Source organism: Callorhinus ursinus, unplaced genomic scaffold, assembly GCF_003265705.2.
Source record: "Callorhinus ursinus isolate GAN/ISIS: 27379988/994484 unplaced genomic scaffold, GSC_fseal_2.0 scaffold34, whole genome shotgun sequence".
NCBI lineage: Eukaryota > Metazoa > Chordata > Mammalia > Carnivora > Otariidae > Callorhinus > Callorhinus ursinus.
In genome coordinates, this window is record NW_027397096.1 from 16,367,756 (window position 1) to 16,385,837 (window position 18,082).

Here is an 18,082-nt window from a genome sequence, read left to right on the forward strand (position 1 = left end):
TATTATGCAGCCATCAAAAGGAATGAGATCTTGCCATTTGCAACGACGTGGATGGAACTGGAGGGTGTTATGCTGAGTGAAACAAGTCAATCAGAGACAGACATGTATCATATGACCTCACTGATATGAGGAATTCTTAATCTGAGGAAACAAACTGAGGGTTGCTGAGTGGTGGGGGGTGGAAGGGATGGGGTGGCTGGGTGATAGACATTGGGTAGGGTATGTGCTATGGTTAGCACTGTGAATTGTGCAACACTGTTGAATCACAGATCTGTAGTTCTGAAACAAATAATGCAATATATGTTAAGAAAAAAGAAAAAGAAGAAGATAGCAGGAGGGGAAGAATGAAGGGGAATAAGTCAGAGGGGGAGACGAACCATGAGAGACGATGGACTCTGAAAAACAAACTGAGGGTTCTAAAGGGGAGGGGGTTGGGGGAATGGGTTAGCCTGGTGATGGGTATTAAGGAGGGCACGTTCTGCGTGGAGCACTGGGTGTTATGCACAAACAATGAATCATGGAACACTACATCAAGAACTAATGATGTAATGTATGGTGATTAACATAACAATAAAAAATTTTAAAAAATGATACAGTGGGGAATCTTCCTTTCTTTTTGGAATATATACTTATTTCCCTTAGTCATTAATTCAACAAATAGGTTTTTAAAAACAGTATCTACTATGTGTTAGTCATTGAGCAACATCCATGACAGAAATCTGCAATTTCTGCCAAAGCATCACACTGAATCTAATGCAACAGGAACCAAGTGAGACCACTTTAAGTAGCTTTTATGCAAACATTTTAATCTGTCATGCTCCGTTCCATGGGTGAAGGAACTGTAAATGAAGTATTTGGCTCTCAGAGAGTTACAGTACAATTCTTGGCTCACTTTGATAAATATTGATCTTGTATAAATTACTCAGGAGAGGCAGTCGATGGTTCTCTGAGCAACACACACAACCCCCACTCCCCTTTATGCAAAGACATAAATCATTTATGAATAGAGCCCTACATGCTCTATGAATAAGACCCTTGGATTCCAAGATGACTGATACTCAAGTATTTTTCTCATTTGAGTGCAGACCTAATTTAAGCAAGCAGTCAGACTACATGAAGTTACAATGCCCTTTTGTTCACTGTAAGGTGAGAGATGCATAATAGGCTTTCAAGGGTGAACATCGTATGTTTTAAAATAAACACCATTAAATGCGATTGCACATTTGTGCCTTTAATAAAGCTGATTGTGAGGGGATAACTCTTTAGAAAAATCTCATGTCATGTTCATTCAATTTTAAGTTTTAGTCGCTGGTGGAAAGAGGAGAGTTAGCTCATGTATGTGTATGGAATTGTGGAGAATTCATTTTCTTTACTACAGTTGAATCAAGCCCTTGGTTTCATCTGGAAAGTTGTGAATAGCACAATAAGGGGTCTGTGTGTGGTGAGGTGTCATTAAAGTAAAGAACCAAAGGGCAGCAAACACTGGTTTTCAGGGATTCTTGTGGTAAGATTAACAATGAGAGTGTTTACCCTCTAGAGACTTCATCATTGAAGGCACAAGAGGGAGGATAAAGAGACAAACTGACAAATAGGTTCTGGTGTCTTGGCAGGAGCTGGAATTTGTCATCAGAGCTCACACAAAGGGGCAAAATGCTGAAACATCTTGGGAACAGTAAAGGAATGTGACTTAGGGTTTTTGGTACCTTTATTTATGGGACTTTCCCCACCTTGAATGATTTTTGCCCTCCAATTCTAGCTTCTGCACATTCTATGCACTGTTGTCAGCTTCATTCACAACTTAAACTGCATATAACCCATGACACAAGAGATCCTATTTTAAAGCAATTGATGCCAAAAAATCTTTAATGAGGACTCAGAGACATATATTCAGGGAAGATTATTGCAGAATTATCTACAAAGGAGAATACGGAAAACCATCTAAGTAAATGCCCACAGTAGAAGATTGGTTAAACAAACTATGAAACATTCCTACAAAAGAATGAAATGCAGCAGTTACAAATGCAGCAGGTGAATATGAATGTACCAAATACCAGGTTGTCCAAGTTGTATTGAAGATAAAAAAAAAAAGGGGGGGGATGCTTAAGAGTATTTACAGTATGATTTCTTTTAAGCAAATAAAACCACCATAGTGTATATATACATACACAGATAGGGTTTATGATGGTTGTATCTTGGGAACATAATTAGAATAAGAAGGGCAGAATTTTCCCTTCTTACATTAAATACGTTTGTATTAGTTGAATTCATTAAAATGTATAAGGGTAATTGCTTGGTTTGGTTTTGGTAACTGAACAGAATTTTTAAAAAAATCTTACTTGTCTTTCAAATCCAAACTCAAATACCATCTTATCTAGGGGTGAATTCTCCCATTTCTGCAATGCAGAATTTTGTACCAATTTTGTAATATTTGCTGCACACTGTTGCAGAATTATGGAGAGAGTACCTAATTTGATACCAGAGTTCAAATCCAATTGTGCTACTTTCTAGTGGTAGTGTAATCTTGGGAAATCAAATAACTTCTAAGCATAAATATTTCTTTCTACAAAATGAGAGAAACAATATTATGTCCACAGGATCCTTAGGAGTTGCAAAATAAGAGGCATTAATATACTATGCGTTGTATATTAATACACATGATAAACATTGTGCACTTATTTTGTGCAGCTTATGTCAATTCCCATGAGAAAAGGGACCACTATATTCATTAATTTACTTATGCACGCAGAATGAGAAACTGTTGTGTGTCAAGCACTGTGCTAAGCTCTAGGGATACAACAGTAAACAAGAAAGACAGTATCTCCTCCCACATGAAATTTAGTTAAGTAAAGAAATCACAAAAATAATCAGACAATCACCAACAGTGCAGTAAGTGTTATAATAGGCTATTCAAGAAACTCTGTAGAAAGTAGTATTTTCAACTGAGATCTGGAGGATGAATAAGCTTTAGCAGCCAGAGAAAGTGAAAAGGAATCGAAGAGTATGTCCAGGCGAGATAATAGACAAGTGAAAACATGAAATAAGTCCAGCATGCTGGCACTCAAACAGTGAGGAGAGAGGACACAGAAGATGTGGTCTCACACCTCCCTGACATGCCTCCTTTATTCTGGAGAGGCTCACTCTCCAGAATAATCAGTGGGGACTCACAATATCCTAGAATTTAGAATTTAAACATCTTCTAAGCAACTAATTCCACAGACGCTGGAGGATAAAGGGTCTGAGACTCAAAAGAACCAGCATCATCTTAGTACTTATCCAGAAACCCAGAAGGCTCCTCCAGGAGACATGAACCTACTCAACCTTCTTCAGAGCTAGGTCACAGGGCCAAAGAAATCTTCTAAACTGGGTATTCTGGGAGACGGAGCGGATGGAAGGGTGAAGGTGATGGGGAGATGCATGTTTGTTTATTTGGAGTGGGAGATATGTCAGGAACTGGTTAGATACATCAACTCAACATACCTTTGGTGTAATTAAGGGTAAAGACTCAGAGAGAGGGGATGTATAAGCCTCCAAATCCCAGGTGCTTAAAAATCAAGAAGTTTCTGACTATAGAGAAAGTTCTGGCATTAAGACAAATACTTGAAAAAAAAAAGTATACTGTATGTGAGTAACATTATACAAAAACAAAGAACCAAAGAATTTCAGGGCTCAAACAGGCTTCTGAAGTCACCTGGCTATCTCTCTTGTTTTATGGAAATAAACTGAGACCCAGGGATGATGAATTCTACTCATTCATCCATGCAAGCACCATGAATCATCTCTACTAGGTGCTCCCAGTCCTATATGCAGGGAACTCAAAAATGGAAGAGTTGCTTTTCTCTGGCTACATGATGGCTAGTAGTAAGCTCTTTAAGGTATCTTCAGATATGACACAATACAGTGGAAACAGCAAGAGTCAAAAAGACAGTACTAAACTTGTTCTCAAAGGAAGTATGGGGCTTTCACAGGCTCAAAGGGGGAAGATACTGCAGACAGAGCAATCAAGACACACAGGCAGTAGCATAAGCAGACTAAATGAAGACAGGAAATGACAACAAAGCATTTACAACCACAGCAGCAATTTTAGACCACCTGGTCAGGATATGAATGGCACTTCCTTAACATCAATCCCATACCTGAACAGAAAGGAAACTTGAAGGTGATGGATAAATTCACATCTTCTGATCCTGTATTTGCTAACCCTAAGCATCACTAATACATTATGAATTTGAGTTTCTAGGAATTTTATTTTCCAAAGGCTAAAGGAAGAAAAAGGCATGAATGTGTGTTACCCACTTAATTCAGATTTTTAAGGAAGGAAATAATGGTATCTGCAAGGTAGATAAGTGGAAGGAGTGGTAGTAGAAGTGGGGCAGGATGCATTTTAAATATGCCTGCTTATGTACTTAATTTTATTTAGTTTTCACAATAACTTGGGGTGTGAATATGATTAGCCCTATTTCAGGGATGAGAAAAATCAAGGCTCAGAGACATTTAGTGACTTGCCAGGGGCACAAAGCCAATCGGTGCTGGACTCAGTTTGAGTCCTACCTAGTCCATCTCCAATACAAGTGTTCCTTCTGTTACATGATAATTTCTCCCAAGAACCCAGGGGAAAGAGGCTGCAGTATCCTGAATTACATTAAAAGTAAAGCAATATAAACAATTTTAAAAAGGGATATGTACAATTCCATGACTGAAGACTATAAAAGAAATATAGCTTGTGAAGGATAGGTAAGTTTTCCCCTAACATTTTATTATGAAAATTTTCAAACATACAGAAGAGTTGAAAGAATTATATAGTGAACACCCATCAACCCACCACCTAGACTGTACAATTAACAAACACTGTGCCGTTTTTGCTTTATCAAGATTGGTCTTCTTTTAAAAATTAAAAAGATTGGTCTTCTTTTAAAAAAGTAAAATTCTGACTGTAATCACTAACAATTATAAGTATAATAATAAGTCTACAAATGGTTATAAAAAATGTAAATACTAAACCATAAGTTCCATGAGGTCAAGAACCATGTTTGTTCGTTTATCTCTGTATAACCAATGCTCAGCTTGGCTCTTGGCACAGAGTCGGCCCTTGACAAACCTTTACTGAATGAATGGATAACATAATCCCAGTGAGTAAAAACAGGCTTCACCTAAGAAGCTCCTACAGCATGTCCTCTGATAAATGAATACTAGAGGAGAAAATGTTCTATAGATGGAAGGAGCCACAATTCATTGGGAATCAATGTATCAGAGGAGTATCAGTTTGGGAAAAGCAAGAATAAACTGAAGCTAGCTTTTCTGCATCTCCCAACACACACTGCACCAGGATGTGGAGGTTAAAACTAACATGGTAAAACTCATGAGAGATTAGTGTGAAGTCATTCATTTCAGTGAAGGATCATTACACAAGTACAGGATGGGGCAACTGTTGCTAGACAGAATTTATATATTAAAATTCGGAAGGAAGGTGGAAAGGGAATTGATTATTATGAGCCAATAGTATAAATATATGGCAAAAAAAAATTATCTGCCAGACTTGGACAGTATGAGGGAGTGGGGGTGAGGAGGGAGCACAGATTATAAGAAGTAATAGTACCACTGTACTCTCAGTATTCCTCTCAACACAGGGAGCCATAACAGTGCTATTCAATAAACTAATATGTCTACAGGAATAGAGGAGGTGGTTTTGGTGAGAAGGGGTCAGAAAATTATTGTAGTTAGAATCACTAAAGGAACTGGGGATGTAACGTACAGCATGGTATCCATGGTTAATACTGCTGTGTGTTACATAGCGGGTTGTTGAAGGAATGGATCCTGAGGGTTCTCATTCCAAGGAGAAATGGTTTTTTCTTTTCTTTTTATTGTGTCTATGTAGGATGATGGATATTGGCTGAGCCTGTCATGGTGGTCAATTTGCAATCTACGTAAACCGAGCCACCACGCTGCACACCTTAAATGTGTATGGTGATGTATATCCATTGTTTCCCCAAAAAGCTGGGGGGAAAAAGGAACTTGGGATGTTTAGACTAAGGAGGACAGAACAAGGGAGAATATGATAATGATCTTCAAGTATCTGAAGGGCCAACAAAAAAGGAAGTAGAGATAATGGTCTCAGATGGCACCTAAGCTGACTACATATATTCACACTTATGGATATAAAATATACACATAGTCACATTTTATATTTTTAAAATATGCAATAGAATATACACACATAAATACATTCATCGGGATTCAAACATAAGGGCTGAAACATAAGGACTATTAACACTTCATGGACCAGAAACGAAGAGAACATAGATGAGATAAAATTGCAGAGAAAGCTGCAGGTCAGGACTCATGGGAAGAAAGCATTTGTCAAGGATAGGGACACAACAAGGTAACCCAAGTTTAGAGGTAGGCTACCTCTGATATTTCCCACAAGAGGAGGAGAGCAGCCAGGCAGGTTAACCACCATCTACCCCCCACCCGCTATACTCACACACCCCAGAAATGGAGGAATCTGCCTCCAGATTCCAATGGTGAATGTGGGAGCTTGAGACAGACAGACAGGGTGGCTCCTAGGTGCTGCTGCTGCAGGAGACCATGTGATGGCACCAGAGGTCCTGCCACACCCACTGGAAACTGGGTGGAGAAAGGGTTATAGCTACAGCTTACACACTGCCTCTCCAGCAAGCAGAAAGACGAACTTGGCAATCTCAACTACAAAGATGAGCACAAAATGAAGAAACACCAAATAGCCAAGACAATTTCTGAGCATGAAAGGAGACAATTCAACAAACAAAACTTATACCTGAAGGAAAAGAGTTCATGGGGCAATTAGAGCAGGGCTTGTGGAAAAAGACTATATAGGTTCTTTATTATTTCTGGGAGTAAAGCTAAGTAAGGCCAGTAGGTGAAAGTAGCAGGAAGTTAGACTTCAGCACAGTGTGAAATAAGAACTTCTCAAAAACAATGTTCATTCAACAATGAACTTCAATAAAGCACATACAGCTCTAGCCTTGATTCCATCCTATATGGCATTTTTATCAAATGCTTAAGTAAAGGCTCAAAAAGATAAGTTACCAAAACAGAGCAACTTAGCTTAAAGAAAAAAAAATGGTTAGCCAACAGACTAAAATTAACTGGCCCAGATCCCAGGGAACAGGAATAAATAACCTATAATCACTGGGCCTGGCATACAGTAGCCTACAATAAGTATTTGTTGAATAAACTTAAGCACTATCAGGGCAAATACATGTCCATCTTCTTCAAACATGAATAAGTGTTCAATATTCAGACACAGCGAGTGTTGACTGAGTTTTCATTCTAGCAGCAAAGCCGCTAATAAATAAACACATAATATAAATGCAAGTGGTCATAACTTGCACAAATAAAAATTCAGATGGGTAAAGCGATAGAGAATAATGTGCAGTTAGTTTTGAGTCATTTGTTTTGTTTTGCAGCTGAGAGAGACTACTTTAGAGAAGGAGACATCTGAGCAGAGGCCTACACAAAGTGAGGCAGTGTTATTAGTTATCTGCTGCGTGTAACAAATTACCCCAGAACTTACTGGTTTAAAACAAAACCTTTACTATATCTCCATATTTCAGAGTGCCTGCACCGGGGCATGGGTTAGCTGGTTATGGTGTCCCTGGCTCGGCAGCTCCTGCAAGGCTGCCATCAAGATGTCCTCTGGGACTGCAGTAATTGCAAAGCCCGACAGGGAAGGATCTGCTTCCAAACTCACTCTGAAGGTTGTTGCAGGATTTGGTTCCTCCCAGGCTGTTGGAAAGTGTCTCAGTTCTGACCAGCTATTGGCCGAGAGCCCACCTTCAGTTCTTTGTCATACCAGCCTCTCCAGAGGGTAGCTCACAAATGGCAACTTGCTTCATTGGCAAAAGTGTGCGAGAAGAGCTGGAGAGAATAAGCAAGAATGAAGTGACAGTCTTTTATAACCAAAGGTTTACATGACATCCCATCACTGTTGCTACTCTTCAGAGAAAACCTATGCTATTCTATCCCACTCTTTAGAAGCAAGTCATTAGGTTTAGTTCACATACAGGGCAGGGGGGGAGGATTACACAAAGGTGTGACTACCAGGAGGTAGTGATCATTGGGAGCCATGTCAAAAAGCTGCCAACCATGGGCAGAGCACTGTATACAGATCTGGGGGAACAGCATTCCAGATGTTGGGAATAGCAATGCAAAGACCAAGGCAAATTTGAGGTGGAGAGAGAAGGCTGGAGAGAAATAAGAAAAGGAGGTAGAGCTTGAAAGGCAGGCAGGGGCCAGTTCCTAGGTCACATGGAACTGTTCAGGTCTTGGCAGTCTGGATTCAGCTATGAGTGGTAAAGAAAATTCCTTGGAGAGATTTGAGAAGAGGTTAAACTAACCTTTCTTTTATGAAATCGTGGTGGTAGTAAATGGCACATTCTATTCACTTATTTGTTTGGTTTGATTTACTTTTAACGACCTTTCTGAGGGGAAGCTGGCAATACCATGTCAGTTGGTTTCTATATTAAAAAATTATTTTATTGGTTCCTACCACCCCGAATCTGACAAACTGGTGATCTATAAGATGATTCAAAATCATAACTTTTCTGGCACGTAAGCTCCTCTTTGCTGCATCTGGGGAAGGAGGATGCATTAATTTATTATTATCATCATTATTTACTATGATTCTGTGATTATTCACTGCAATCAACTGAGCCTGTCCCACTGCAACTTCAAGCAGAAGTCAGGGAACACAGGGAGTCGGAGGAGGAGCGGTACAGTGGAGGTGATCCGGACTGTGTATGTGGAGCCACGGGGGCAGTCCACCCACGGCCCCTGAGCGTTCAAGGAATGGAGGGTCTACTTCCTCCCAGAGAACGAACACACGTAAATTGCTGATTCCTTCTCCCGAGTCATCTGGGTCAGTTAATCCCAGCACAGGGCTGCCAGCTGAGCTCTTCCCTGGCCAAGCTGCTCCGCTTTGAAATTCTCCCCCAGGCTACCTCGCCCAGTGATGTCAGCCAGGGTGAGCGCCCTGCCAGGCCTCCCCTCTCACAAGATGATGTGCAAGGGGAAATGCACACTGTTTGTGCTCCGGAAACATCTGGTTGATCCGCTAGTCCTCAAGCGGGTCCCTGGCTGTTTTATAAGTTAGGGGAACAGAATAGGATGGGAAGACATGGAGCTTCAGTGATTACCCAACCCCGACAGCGAGTTACAAGCTGAAAGGAGATGTGAGGAAACGGCCTCCCTGGCAGGCCCTCTCCAGGGACCCGGCACCATTGCCGCACAGTCACATTTCCTAGCTTGTAATGGAAAACAAATGCTGTTTACAAGAGCTTAAAGTAGCTGAAATGGGAATGTGAGCCAAGGGGTATATGGAGGGTGAACTTCTACTTGAAAGCTTTCAGCAGTCCAGTAATTATTCAGTACCAGGCCTGAAATACAGGCTCCTGATGAGAACATTATTCTCTTTCCCTTGGAAAATGAAACACCACATTCATTGGTAAGCAGAATCCATGACCACTTAAAAACAGATCCAGCCCCTTGTAAGCTGTCTGACAGAAAACAAAAGTTGCTGTATGTCCTTCACTGAGCTCTATACCGTTTTTGTCCTGCTCGGTATCCAATGGCTTTTTCTCAGTTTATGAACCACTAGAGAAATCAGGTAAAATAGATAGGAGAAAATGGACTTGGTGTGCTGCCCCTTCCCCCCAACCAACCTCCATACCTGTCCCTGGGGGAATACAGTTTTTCTGAACATTCAGGATTCTGGCCTGCAAATGAAAAGCTCCTCTCTTCTCCTTCTGCTTTACCTCCTGCCTCTCCCCGCACCCCCCAGTTCAATCAATAAGACCTTTCCAGTGCGTGGACTTTCAGATAGTATAAGTCCTTCAAGGGTGTTGAATCCAAATGGGTAGCAAAAGGGATTTTTTTTTAAATTTTAAGTAATAAAGCAAAAAACAAAAATAACCCTGAAAGACAAAACAATTATAGCTTTAAAAAATTTCTGAAAGTTCATTTTTTCTCAAAGCCCACACTTCGGTGAGAATTAGGTGGAACACAGGATTAAGCATAAATTTTTTGGTGCCCTTCTTTCTGGCATAGTGGTCAAACTGAGATCATGGGGCTTTAGGGTTGTTGCTCCACCACGGATTCATTCATTCCTTCAGCAGAGGCTGAGTAATTTTTGCATTCTGTATATTGAGAATATAGTTGGGAACAAGACAAGGTTCCCTGCTCTCCAGTCTTTATACACGAACAAAGGTGAAATGATCTAATGTATGCAAAGTGCTACGCCTGTGCCTGACATTTCATAAGCGGTCAATAAATGGTAGCCCTTATTAGCTAATACCCCCAATTGCCCATATCTATCTGTTTCTCACTCCCCGGCCTCTGCTTTTGTCTGTGAAGAAAATCCTCACTAAGTTTTGTCAAATTTCTGTCCAAATGCAAGATTTATTGTAAGAAATTGGCTCACATGATAAGGTAGGCTGAGCTGTCCCAAGAAAATTCTGGAAACTAATTTTAAGTAGACATATCATAAAATATAGTTATTGTAGAAAAGCTCACTTATAAACTTTTGTCTTACTTAAATATACTTAATCTACTTGTTCATCACAATTATGTTTAGATTACTCATGAAAATTTCAGGAGACATGAAACAGCTAACCATCTAAAGTTACCTTTCTTGCTGACAAATGCTGTGACAGAATTTGATGTGAATTTAACATGAGCCTATTTGACTCTTAGTAAACTGAGGTGCAATAAAAGTATTATACTTAATACTGATAACTCTGAAGACATTCCTGTTTTAATTAAGCCAATAAACTTAAACTAGCTTTTATTTCCTGAGGGCTGTCCTAGATCATGTGAACTTGCAAAATATTTGAGTTAGTTTCTATATTTCTGAGAGTATATTTATATAACGCCTATTGTCTTTAAACCAATTAAGTTGAACTCTTTACAAATTAAATTTGGCAGGTCAAAAACAGAACTACCCTACAATCCAGCAATTACACCACTAGGTATTTACCCAAAAGGATACATGCACCCCGAGGTTTATAGCAACACTATCTACAATAGCCCAATTATGGAAATAGCCCAAGTGTCCACTGACTGATGAATGCATAAAGAAGATGTAGTATATATACACACGGACTATTACCCGGCTATAAAAAAGAATGAAATTTTCCCATTTGCAATGACATGGATAGGGCTACAGAGTATCAGGCTAAGCGAAATAAGTCAGTCAGAGAAAGACTAATACCATAAGATTTCACTCATACGTGGAATTTAAGAAACAAATGAGCAAGGGGGGAAAAAAGAGAGAGAGAGGCAAACCAAGAAACAAGACTCAACTCGAGAGAACACACTGATGGTTACCAGAAGGGAGGGAGGTGGGGGGATGGGGAATTAAGGAGTGCACTTATGATGAGCATTGGGTTATGTGTGCAAGTGTTGAATCACTATAATGGATGCCTGAAACTAACATCACACTGCATGTTAACTGGAATTTAAATAAAAATTTTTTTAAAAAACTAATTTTGGCGATACCCATCAGAGGTACAAAAAAAAAAAAACCTGCCCGTGTATCTATAGCATACATATATAACTAGACATAAATACACAAATAGTTTGAACAGATCCTACAGCTTTCATTTTAAAATTTTAGCCATGAGACAGGTATCAAACGCAAAAGTTTATGAAAGGACACGGTTTATAAAAGGACAGCTGGATCCAAATGGTGTTTCTGGCAGATGGAATAAGCTTACCTGCTCAACTAGCTTTTTATTTAATATGAAAGAGACTTTTAAGATTTTTCATAGATCTAGCTTTCAAAATAGCCTTTTCTTTTTTCCTCTCCTGATAAAAATTGTCTTGGTTCCTGGAAAAAACTGCCTAAAATACTTACATCACAATAGGCACAGAGGAAAAATGCAAATTCCATCCAGATGGATTCTTGTTCCCTAAGTCCAGATCTTTTACACTATCTGCAAGCCTTTTCAGATGAATACAGGAGGTTTAGGGACTGGTAAAAAAGATAAGTGGATTTTGAATTGTTTTCGGAACCACATTTTTGTTCTGATAAAGACTCATTTGTAAGATAAGCAAAACTCCTTTTAATTCCTCAAAGAACTGAGTTGCAACCTGAATGATATGGAGACTGCTCCACCCATCCAACTACATTATCCTCAATCTGCATCTTTATTTCAGGGAGAAGACTTTCAACAAAGGTGAAAATCAAAAGATCCCTATGTTCTAGATTCAGAGCTGTGTGTCTTTGAAATGTTCTAGTGAGTCCTCACACAAGGTTCCAGAATGTTCTTCATTCTTTCTGGGTCCATAGTTTCATTTACCTTAGGGAGAAGGCCTAAAACACATTTCCTGTCAGGCTTTGAATACCAGCTTCCAGTTTGGCCAATGTCTGACCACAGGACTACTTAAAATAGAAGAAAAATGAAAAAGGAATCTCTTTGAAGATCTTGTCAAGTTTCAGCATTGGATAGGCAATAAATTTTCCCAGCACTAATGAACAACCCCATAGGGACAAGAGGCAAGGTACTACCTTCCAAGATCCACAGCCACTCCTGGCGGAGCAAGATGGCGGAGGAGTAGAGACCTGGGTTTCGTCTGGTCTCAGGAATTCAGAGATCAAACCATTTGAATAGGGATCAAACCATTCTGAACACCTACGAACTCAACAGGAGATCGAAGATAAGAAGAGTAACAACACTCTGAACAGAAAAGCGACCACTTACTGGAAGGTAGGACGTGCGGAGAAGTGAATCCGAGGCGATATTCAGGAGGATAGACGGCAGGGAAGGGGGCCTCCGTCGGCTGCTTCTGGCAAGTGATAGAGCTGCGGAGCACAAAATCGGAAATTTTAGAAGCTGGCTCCGCTGAGGAACGTCACTCCAGTGGCTAAGCAGGGGGTGGAACCCTCGCGGGACAGTGTGGTCTCAGGACCCTTGGGGTAACAGAAAGACCGGGGGTGCCTGAGTGCAGCAGACCTCCCAGGTATTGGAGCGGGGAAGCCGGGTGCAGAGACGGAGCTGAGGTGCGGGCTCTCAGCTGGGGGTCGCCATAAACTGTGATCTGCGGCCGAGTCGGGCTACTGTTCCTCCAGCAGGGAACCAACAAGCAGCAGAGCCAGGGAGACTCCCCTTCCTCGACCGGGAGGAGTGGCGCGGGAGCACACCGCAGGGATCTGCTGGGTTTGGAGACTCCACACAGGGTCGGGTGCCAGAGATACAAACGCTCGATCACAGGTCGGGTGAGCACGGAGTGCGGCTGGAGACCAGGGAGACAGGAGGGACTGCTTTTCTCTGGGGGCACACTGAGGAACAGGGCCCCGAGTTCTCAGCTCCTCCGGGCAGAGATTGGGAGGCCACCATTTTCACCCTCATCCTCCAAAGCTGAACCAAGAGCTTGCAGGGAACAAAAGCTCCTGAGAGCAAACCCAAGCAGATTGCTTAGCCCGGACACACAAGGGCGGGGCAATTCCACCTCCAGCAAAGATATTTGGGAACCATGGCAACAGGCCCCTCCCCCAGAAGATCAGCACGAACAGCCAGCAAGCCAAGACCAAGTTTACCGATCAAGGAGAATGGGACAACTCCAGCACTAGGGGAATACTGCACATAGAATTCATGGCTTTTTTACCATAATTCATTGGTTTTTCAAAGTTAATTTTTTTAACTGTTTTTTTTTAATTTTTCTTTTTCCCTTTTTCAAACAACATCTTATCACTTTTTTAAAAAAAACATTTTTTATTTTTCAATTTTAGAGTCATATTTTTATCCCTTCATAGTAGTTACCCTTATTATTGGCATATATATATATAAGTTGTTCTCTCTTTAAAATTTTGAGATACAATTTCTTCTAACAGATCAAAATATACCCTAAATCACTAGTGTATGGCTTTGTTCTAGTCTCCTGCCTGATCACATTCTCTCCCTTTTTTTTTCTTTTTTCTTTTTCTTTTTAAATCTTCTTTCCTTTTAAAAACAACTTCTTATCAATTCCTTCTATAAACTCTTTTATAATTTTCATCTTTATACTCATCTGCCATCCCTTCATTGTATCAACCCTTATTTTGTACATATATAAGTCTTTCTTCCTTTAAAATTTTAGCAGGCACTTTCTTCTAACAGACCAAAATATGCCCAATAGCTAGTGTGTGGCACTGCTCTATGCACTAGCCTGATCATATTTGATCAATTCTGTTTTCTTTTTTTGTTTTGTTCTGTTTTTGTTTGTTTTTATCTTTTTCTTTTTCCTTTTTTTTTTCTCTTCTTTCTTTCCCTCTCTTGCCCCTGGTTTCAGGTCTTTTCTGATTTGTATAGAGTATATTTGCTGGAGACGTTGTTAACCTGTTAGCATTCTGTTCTCTCATTCATCTGTTCTCTGGACAAAATGACAAGATGAAAAAAATCACCTCAGCAAAAAGAACAAGAGGTAGTACCGTCTGCCAGGGACCTACTCAATACTGACATTAGTACGATGTCAGACCTAGAGTTTAGAATCATGACTTTAAAGATACTAGCTGGGCTTGAAAAAATGGGGGAGTTATTAGAGACACCCGTCTGGAGAAATAAAAGAACTAAAATCTAACCAAGTCGAAATCAAAAAGGCTATTAATGAGGTGCAATCAAAAATGGGGGCAGTAACTGCTTGGATAAATGAGGCAGAAGAGAGAATCAGCAATATAGAAGACCAAATGATGGAAAATAAAGCAGCTGAGAAAAAGAGAGAGAAATAACTACAGGATCACGAGGGCAGAATTCGAGAGATAAGCGGTACGATAAGACAAAACAACATTAGAATAATTGGGATCCCAGAAGAAGAAGAAAGAGAGAGAGGGGCAGAAGGTATATTGGAGCAAATTATAGCAGAGAACTTCCCTAATGTGAGGAAGGAAACAGGCATCAAAATCCAGGAGGCACAGAGAACCCCTCTCAAAATCCATAAAAATAGGTCAACACCCCGACATCTAATAGTAAAACTTACGAGTCTCAGAGACAAAGAGAAAATCCTGAAAGCAGCTCAGGAGAAGAGATCGGTAACCTACAATGGTAGAAACATTAGATTGGCAACAGACCTATCCACAGACACCTGGCAGGCCAGAAAGGACTGGCATGATATCCTCAGAGCACTAAGTGAGAAAAATATGGAGCCAGGAATACTATATCCAGCTAGGCTATCATTGAAAATAGAAGGAGAGATAAAAAGCTTCCAGGACAAACAAAAACTAAAGGAATTTGCAAACACAAAACCAGCCCTAAAAGAAATATTGAAAGAGGTCCTCTAAGCAAAAAGAGAGCCTAAAAGCAGCATAGATCAGAAAGGAGCACAGACAATATACAGTCACAGTCAACTTACAGGCAATACAATGGCACTAAATTCATACCTTTCAATAGTTACCCTGAATGTAAATGGGCTAAATGCCCCAATCAAAAGGCACAGACTATCAGATTGAATTAAAAAACAAGACCCATCCATATGCTGTCTGCAAGAGACTCATTTTAGACCCAAAGACACCCCCAGATTGAAAGTGAGGGAGTGGAAAACCATTTACCATGCTAATGGACACCAAAAGAAAGCTGGGGTGGCAATCCTTAAATCAGACAAATTAGATTTTAAAACAAAGACTGTAATAAGACATGAAGAAGGACACTATATCCTACTTAAAGGGTCTATCCAACAAGAAGATCTAACAATTGTAAATATCTATGCCCCTAACATGGGAGCAGCCAATTATATAAGGCAATTAATAACAAAAGCAAAGAAACACATTGACAACAATACAATAATAGTGGGGGACTTTAACACCCCCCTGACTGAAATGGACAGATCATCTAAGCAAAGATCAACAAGGAAATAAAGACTTTAAATGAAACACTGGACCAACTGGACTTGACAGACATATTCAGAATATTCCATCACAAAGCAACAAAATACACATTCTTCTCTAGTGCCCATGGAACATTCTCCAGAATTGATCATATCCTAGGTCACAAATCAGGTCTCAACCGGTACCAAAAGATTCAGATTATTCCCTGCATACTTTCAGACCACAATGCTTTGAAACTAGAACTCAATCACAAGAGGAAAGTCGGAAAGAACTCAAATACATGGAGGCTAAAGAGCATCCTACTAAAGAGTGAATGGGTCAACCAGGAAATTAAAGGAGAATTTAAAAAATTCATGGAAACCAATGAAAATGAAAACACAACTGTCCAAAATCTTTGGGATACAGCAAAGGCAGTCCTGAGAGGAAAGTATATAGCAATACAAGCCTTTCTCAAGAGACAAGAAAGGTCTCAAATACACAACCTAACCCTACACCTAAAGGAGCCGGAGAAAGAACAGCAAATAAAGCCTAAAACCCAGCAGGAGAAGAGATATAATCGAGGTCAGAGCAGAAATCAATGAACTAGAAACCAAAAGAACAGTAGAACAGATCAACAAAACTAGGAGCTCGTTCTTTGAAAGAATTAACAAGATTGATAAACCCCTGGCCAGACTGATCAAAAAGAAAAGAGAAATGACCCAAATCAACAAAATCATGAATGAAAGAGGAGAGATCACAACCAACACCAAAGAAATACAAACAATTATAAGAACATATTATGAGTAACTCTATGCCAGCAAATTAGATAACCTGGAAGAAATGGGTGCATTCCTAGAGATGTATCAACTACCAAAATTGAACCAGGAAGAAAGAGAAAACCTGAACAGACCTATAACCACTAAGGAAATTGAAGCAGTCATCAAAAATCTCCCAAGAAACAAAAGCCCAGGGCCAGATGGCTTCCCAGGGGAATTCAATCAGACACTTAAAGAAGAATTAATACCTACTCTTCTGAAACTGTTCCAAAAAATAGAAATGGAAGGAAAACTGCCAAACTCATTTTAGGAGACCACCATTACCTTGATCCCCAAACCAGACAAAGACCCCATCCAAAAGGAGAATTACAGACCAATATCCTTGATGAACATGGATGCAAAAATTCTCACCAAAATACTAGCCAATAGGATCCAACAGTACATTAAAAGGATTATTCACCATGACCAAGTGGGATTTATCCCTGGGCTGCAAGGCTGCTTCAACATCGGCAAATCAATCAACGTGATACAATCCATTAACAAAAGAAAGAACAAGAATCATATGATCCTCTCAATAGATGCAGAAAAAGCTTTTGACAAAGTACAGCATCCTTTCTTGATCAAAACTCTTCAGAGTATAGGGATAGAGCGTACATACCTCAATATCATAAAAGCCATCTATGAAAAACCTACAGCCAATATCATTCTCAATAGGGAAAAGCTGAGAGCTTTTTCCCTAAGGTCAGGAACGCGGCAGGGATGTCCACTCTCACCACTGCTATTCAACATAGTATTAGAAGTCCTAGCCACAGCAATCAGACAACAAAAAGAAATCAAAGGCATCCAAATCAGCAAAGAGGAAGTCCAACTCTCAGTCTTTGCAGATGATATGATACTGTATGTGGAAAACCCAAAGGACTCCACCCCAAAACTGCTAGAACTCATACAGGCATTCAGTCAAGTAGCAGGATATAAAATCAATGCACAGAAATCAGTGGCATTCCTATACACCAACAACAAGACAGAAGAGAGACAAATCAAGGAGTCGATCCCATTTACAATGGCACCCAAAACCATAAGACACCTAGGAATAAATTTAACCAAAGAGGCAAAGGATCTGTACTCAGAACACTATAAAATACTCATGAAAGAAATTGAAGAAAACACAAAGAAATGGAAAAACGTTCCATGCTCATGGATTGGAAGAACAAACATTGTGAAGATGTCAGTGCTACCTAGAGCAATCTACACATTCAATGCAATCCCCATCAAAATACCATCCACTTTTTTCAAAGAAATGGAACAAAGAATCCTAAAATTTGTATGGAACCAGAAGAGACCCCGAATAGCCAGAGGAATGTTGAGAAAGAAAAGCAAAGCTGGCGGCATCACAATTCCGGACTTCCAGCTCTATACAAAGCTGTCATCATCAAGACAGTATGGTACTGGCACAAAAACAGACACATAGATCAATGGAACAGAATCGAGAGCCCAGAAA

General features: G+C 40.0%; 1 long non-coding RNA gene across 1 annotated transcript in view; it reads right to left on the minus strand.

The window, feature by feature from the left end:
- LOC141370425 (uncharacterized) overlaps positions 1-18,082 on the minus strand; it is a 49,686-nt gene that overhangs the window by 23,882 nt on the left and 7,722 nt on the right. Inside the window, exon 2 of the long non-coding RNA XR_012374467.1 lies at positions 12,735-12,835. This is a non-coding gene — a long non-coding RNA (uncharacterized lncRNA). The remainder of the gene's footprint in view (positions 1-12,734; positions 12,836-18,082) is intronic.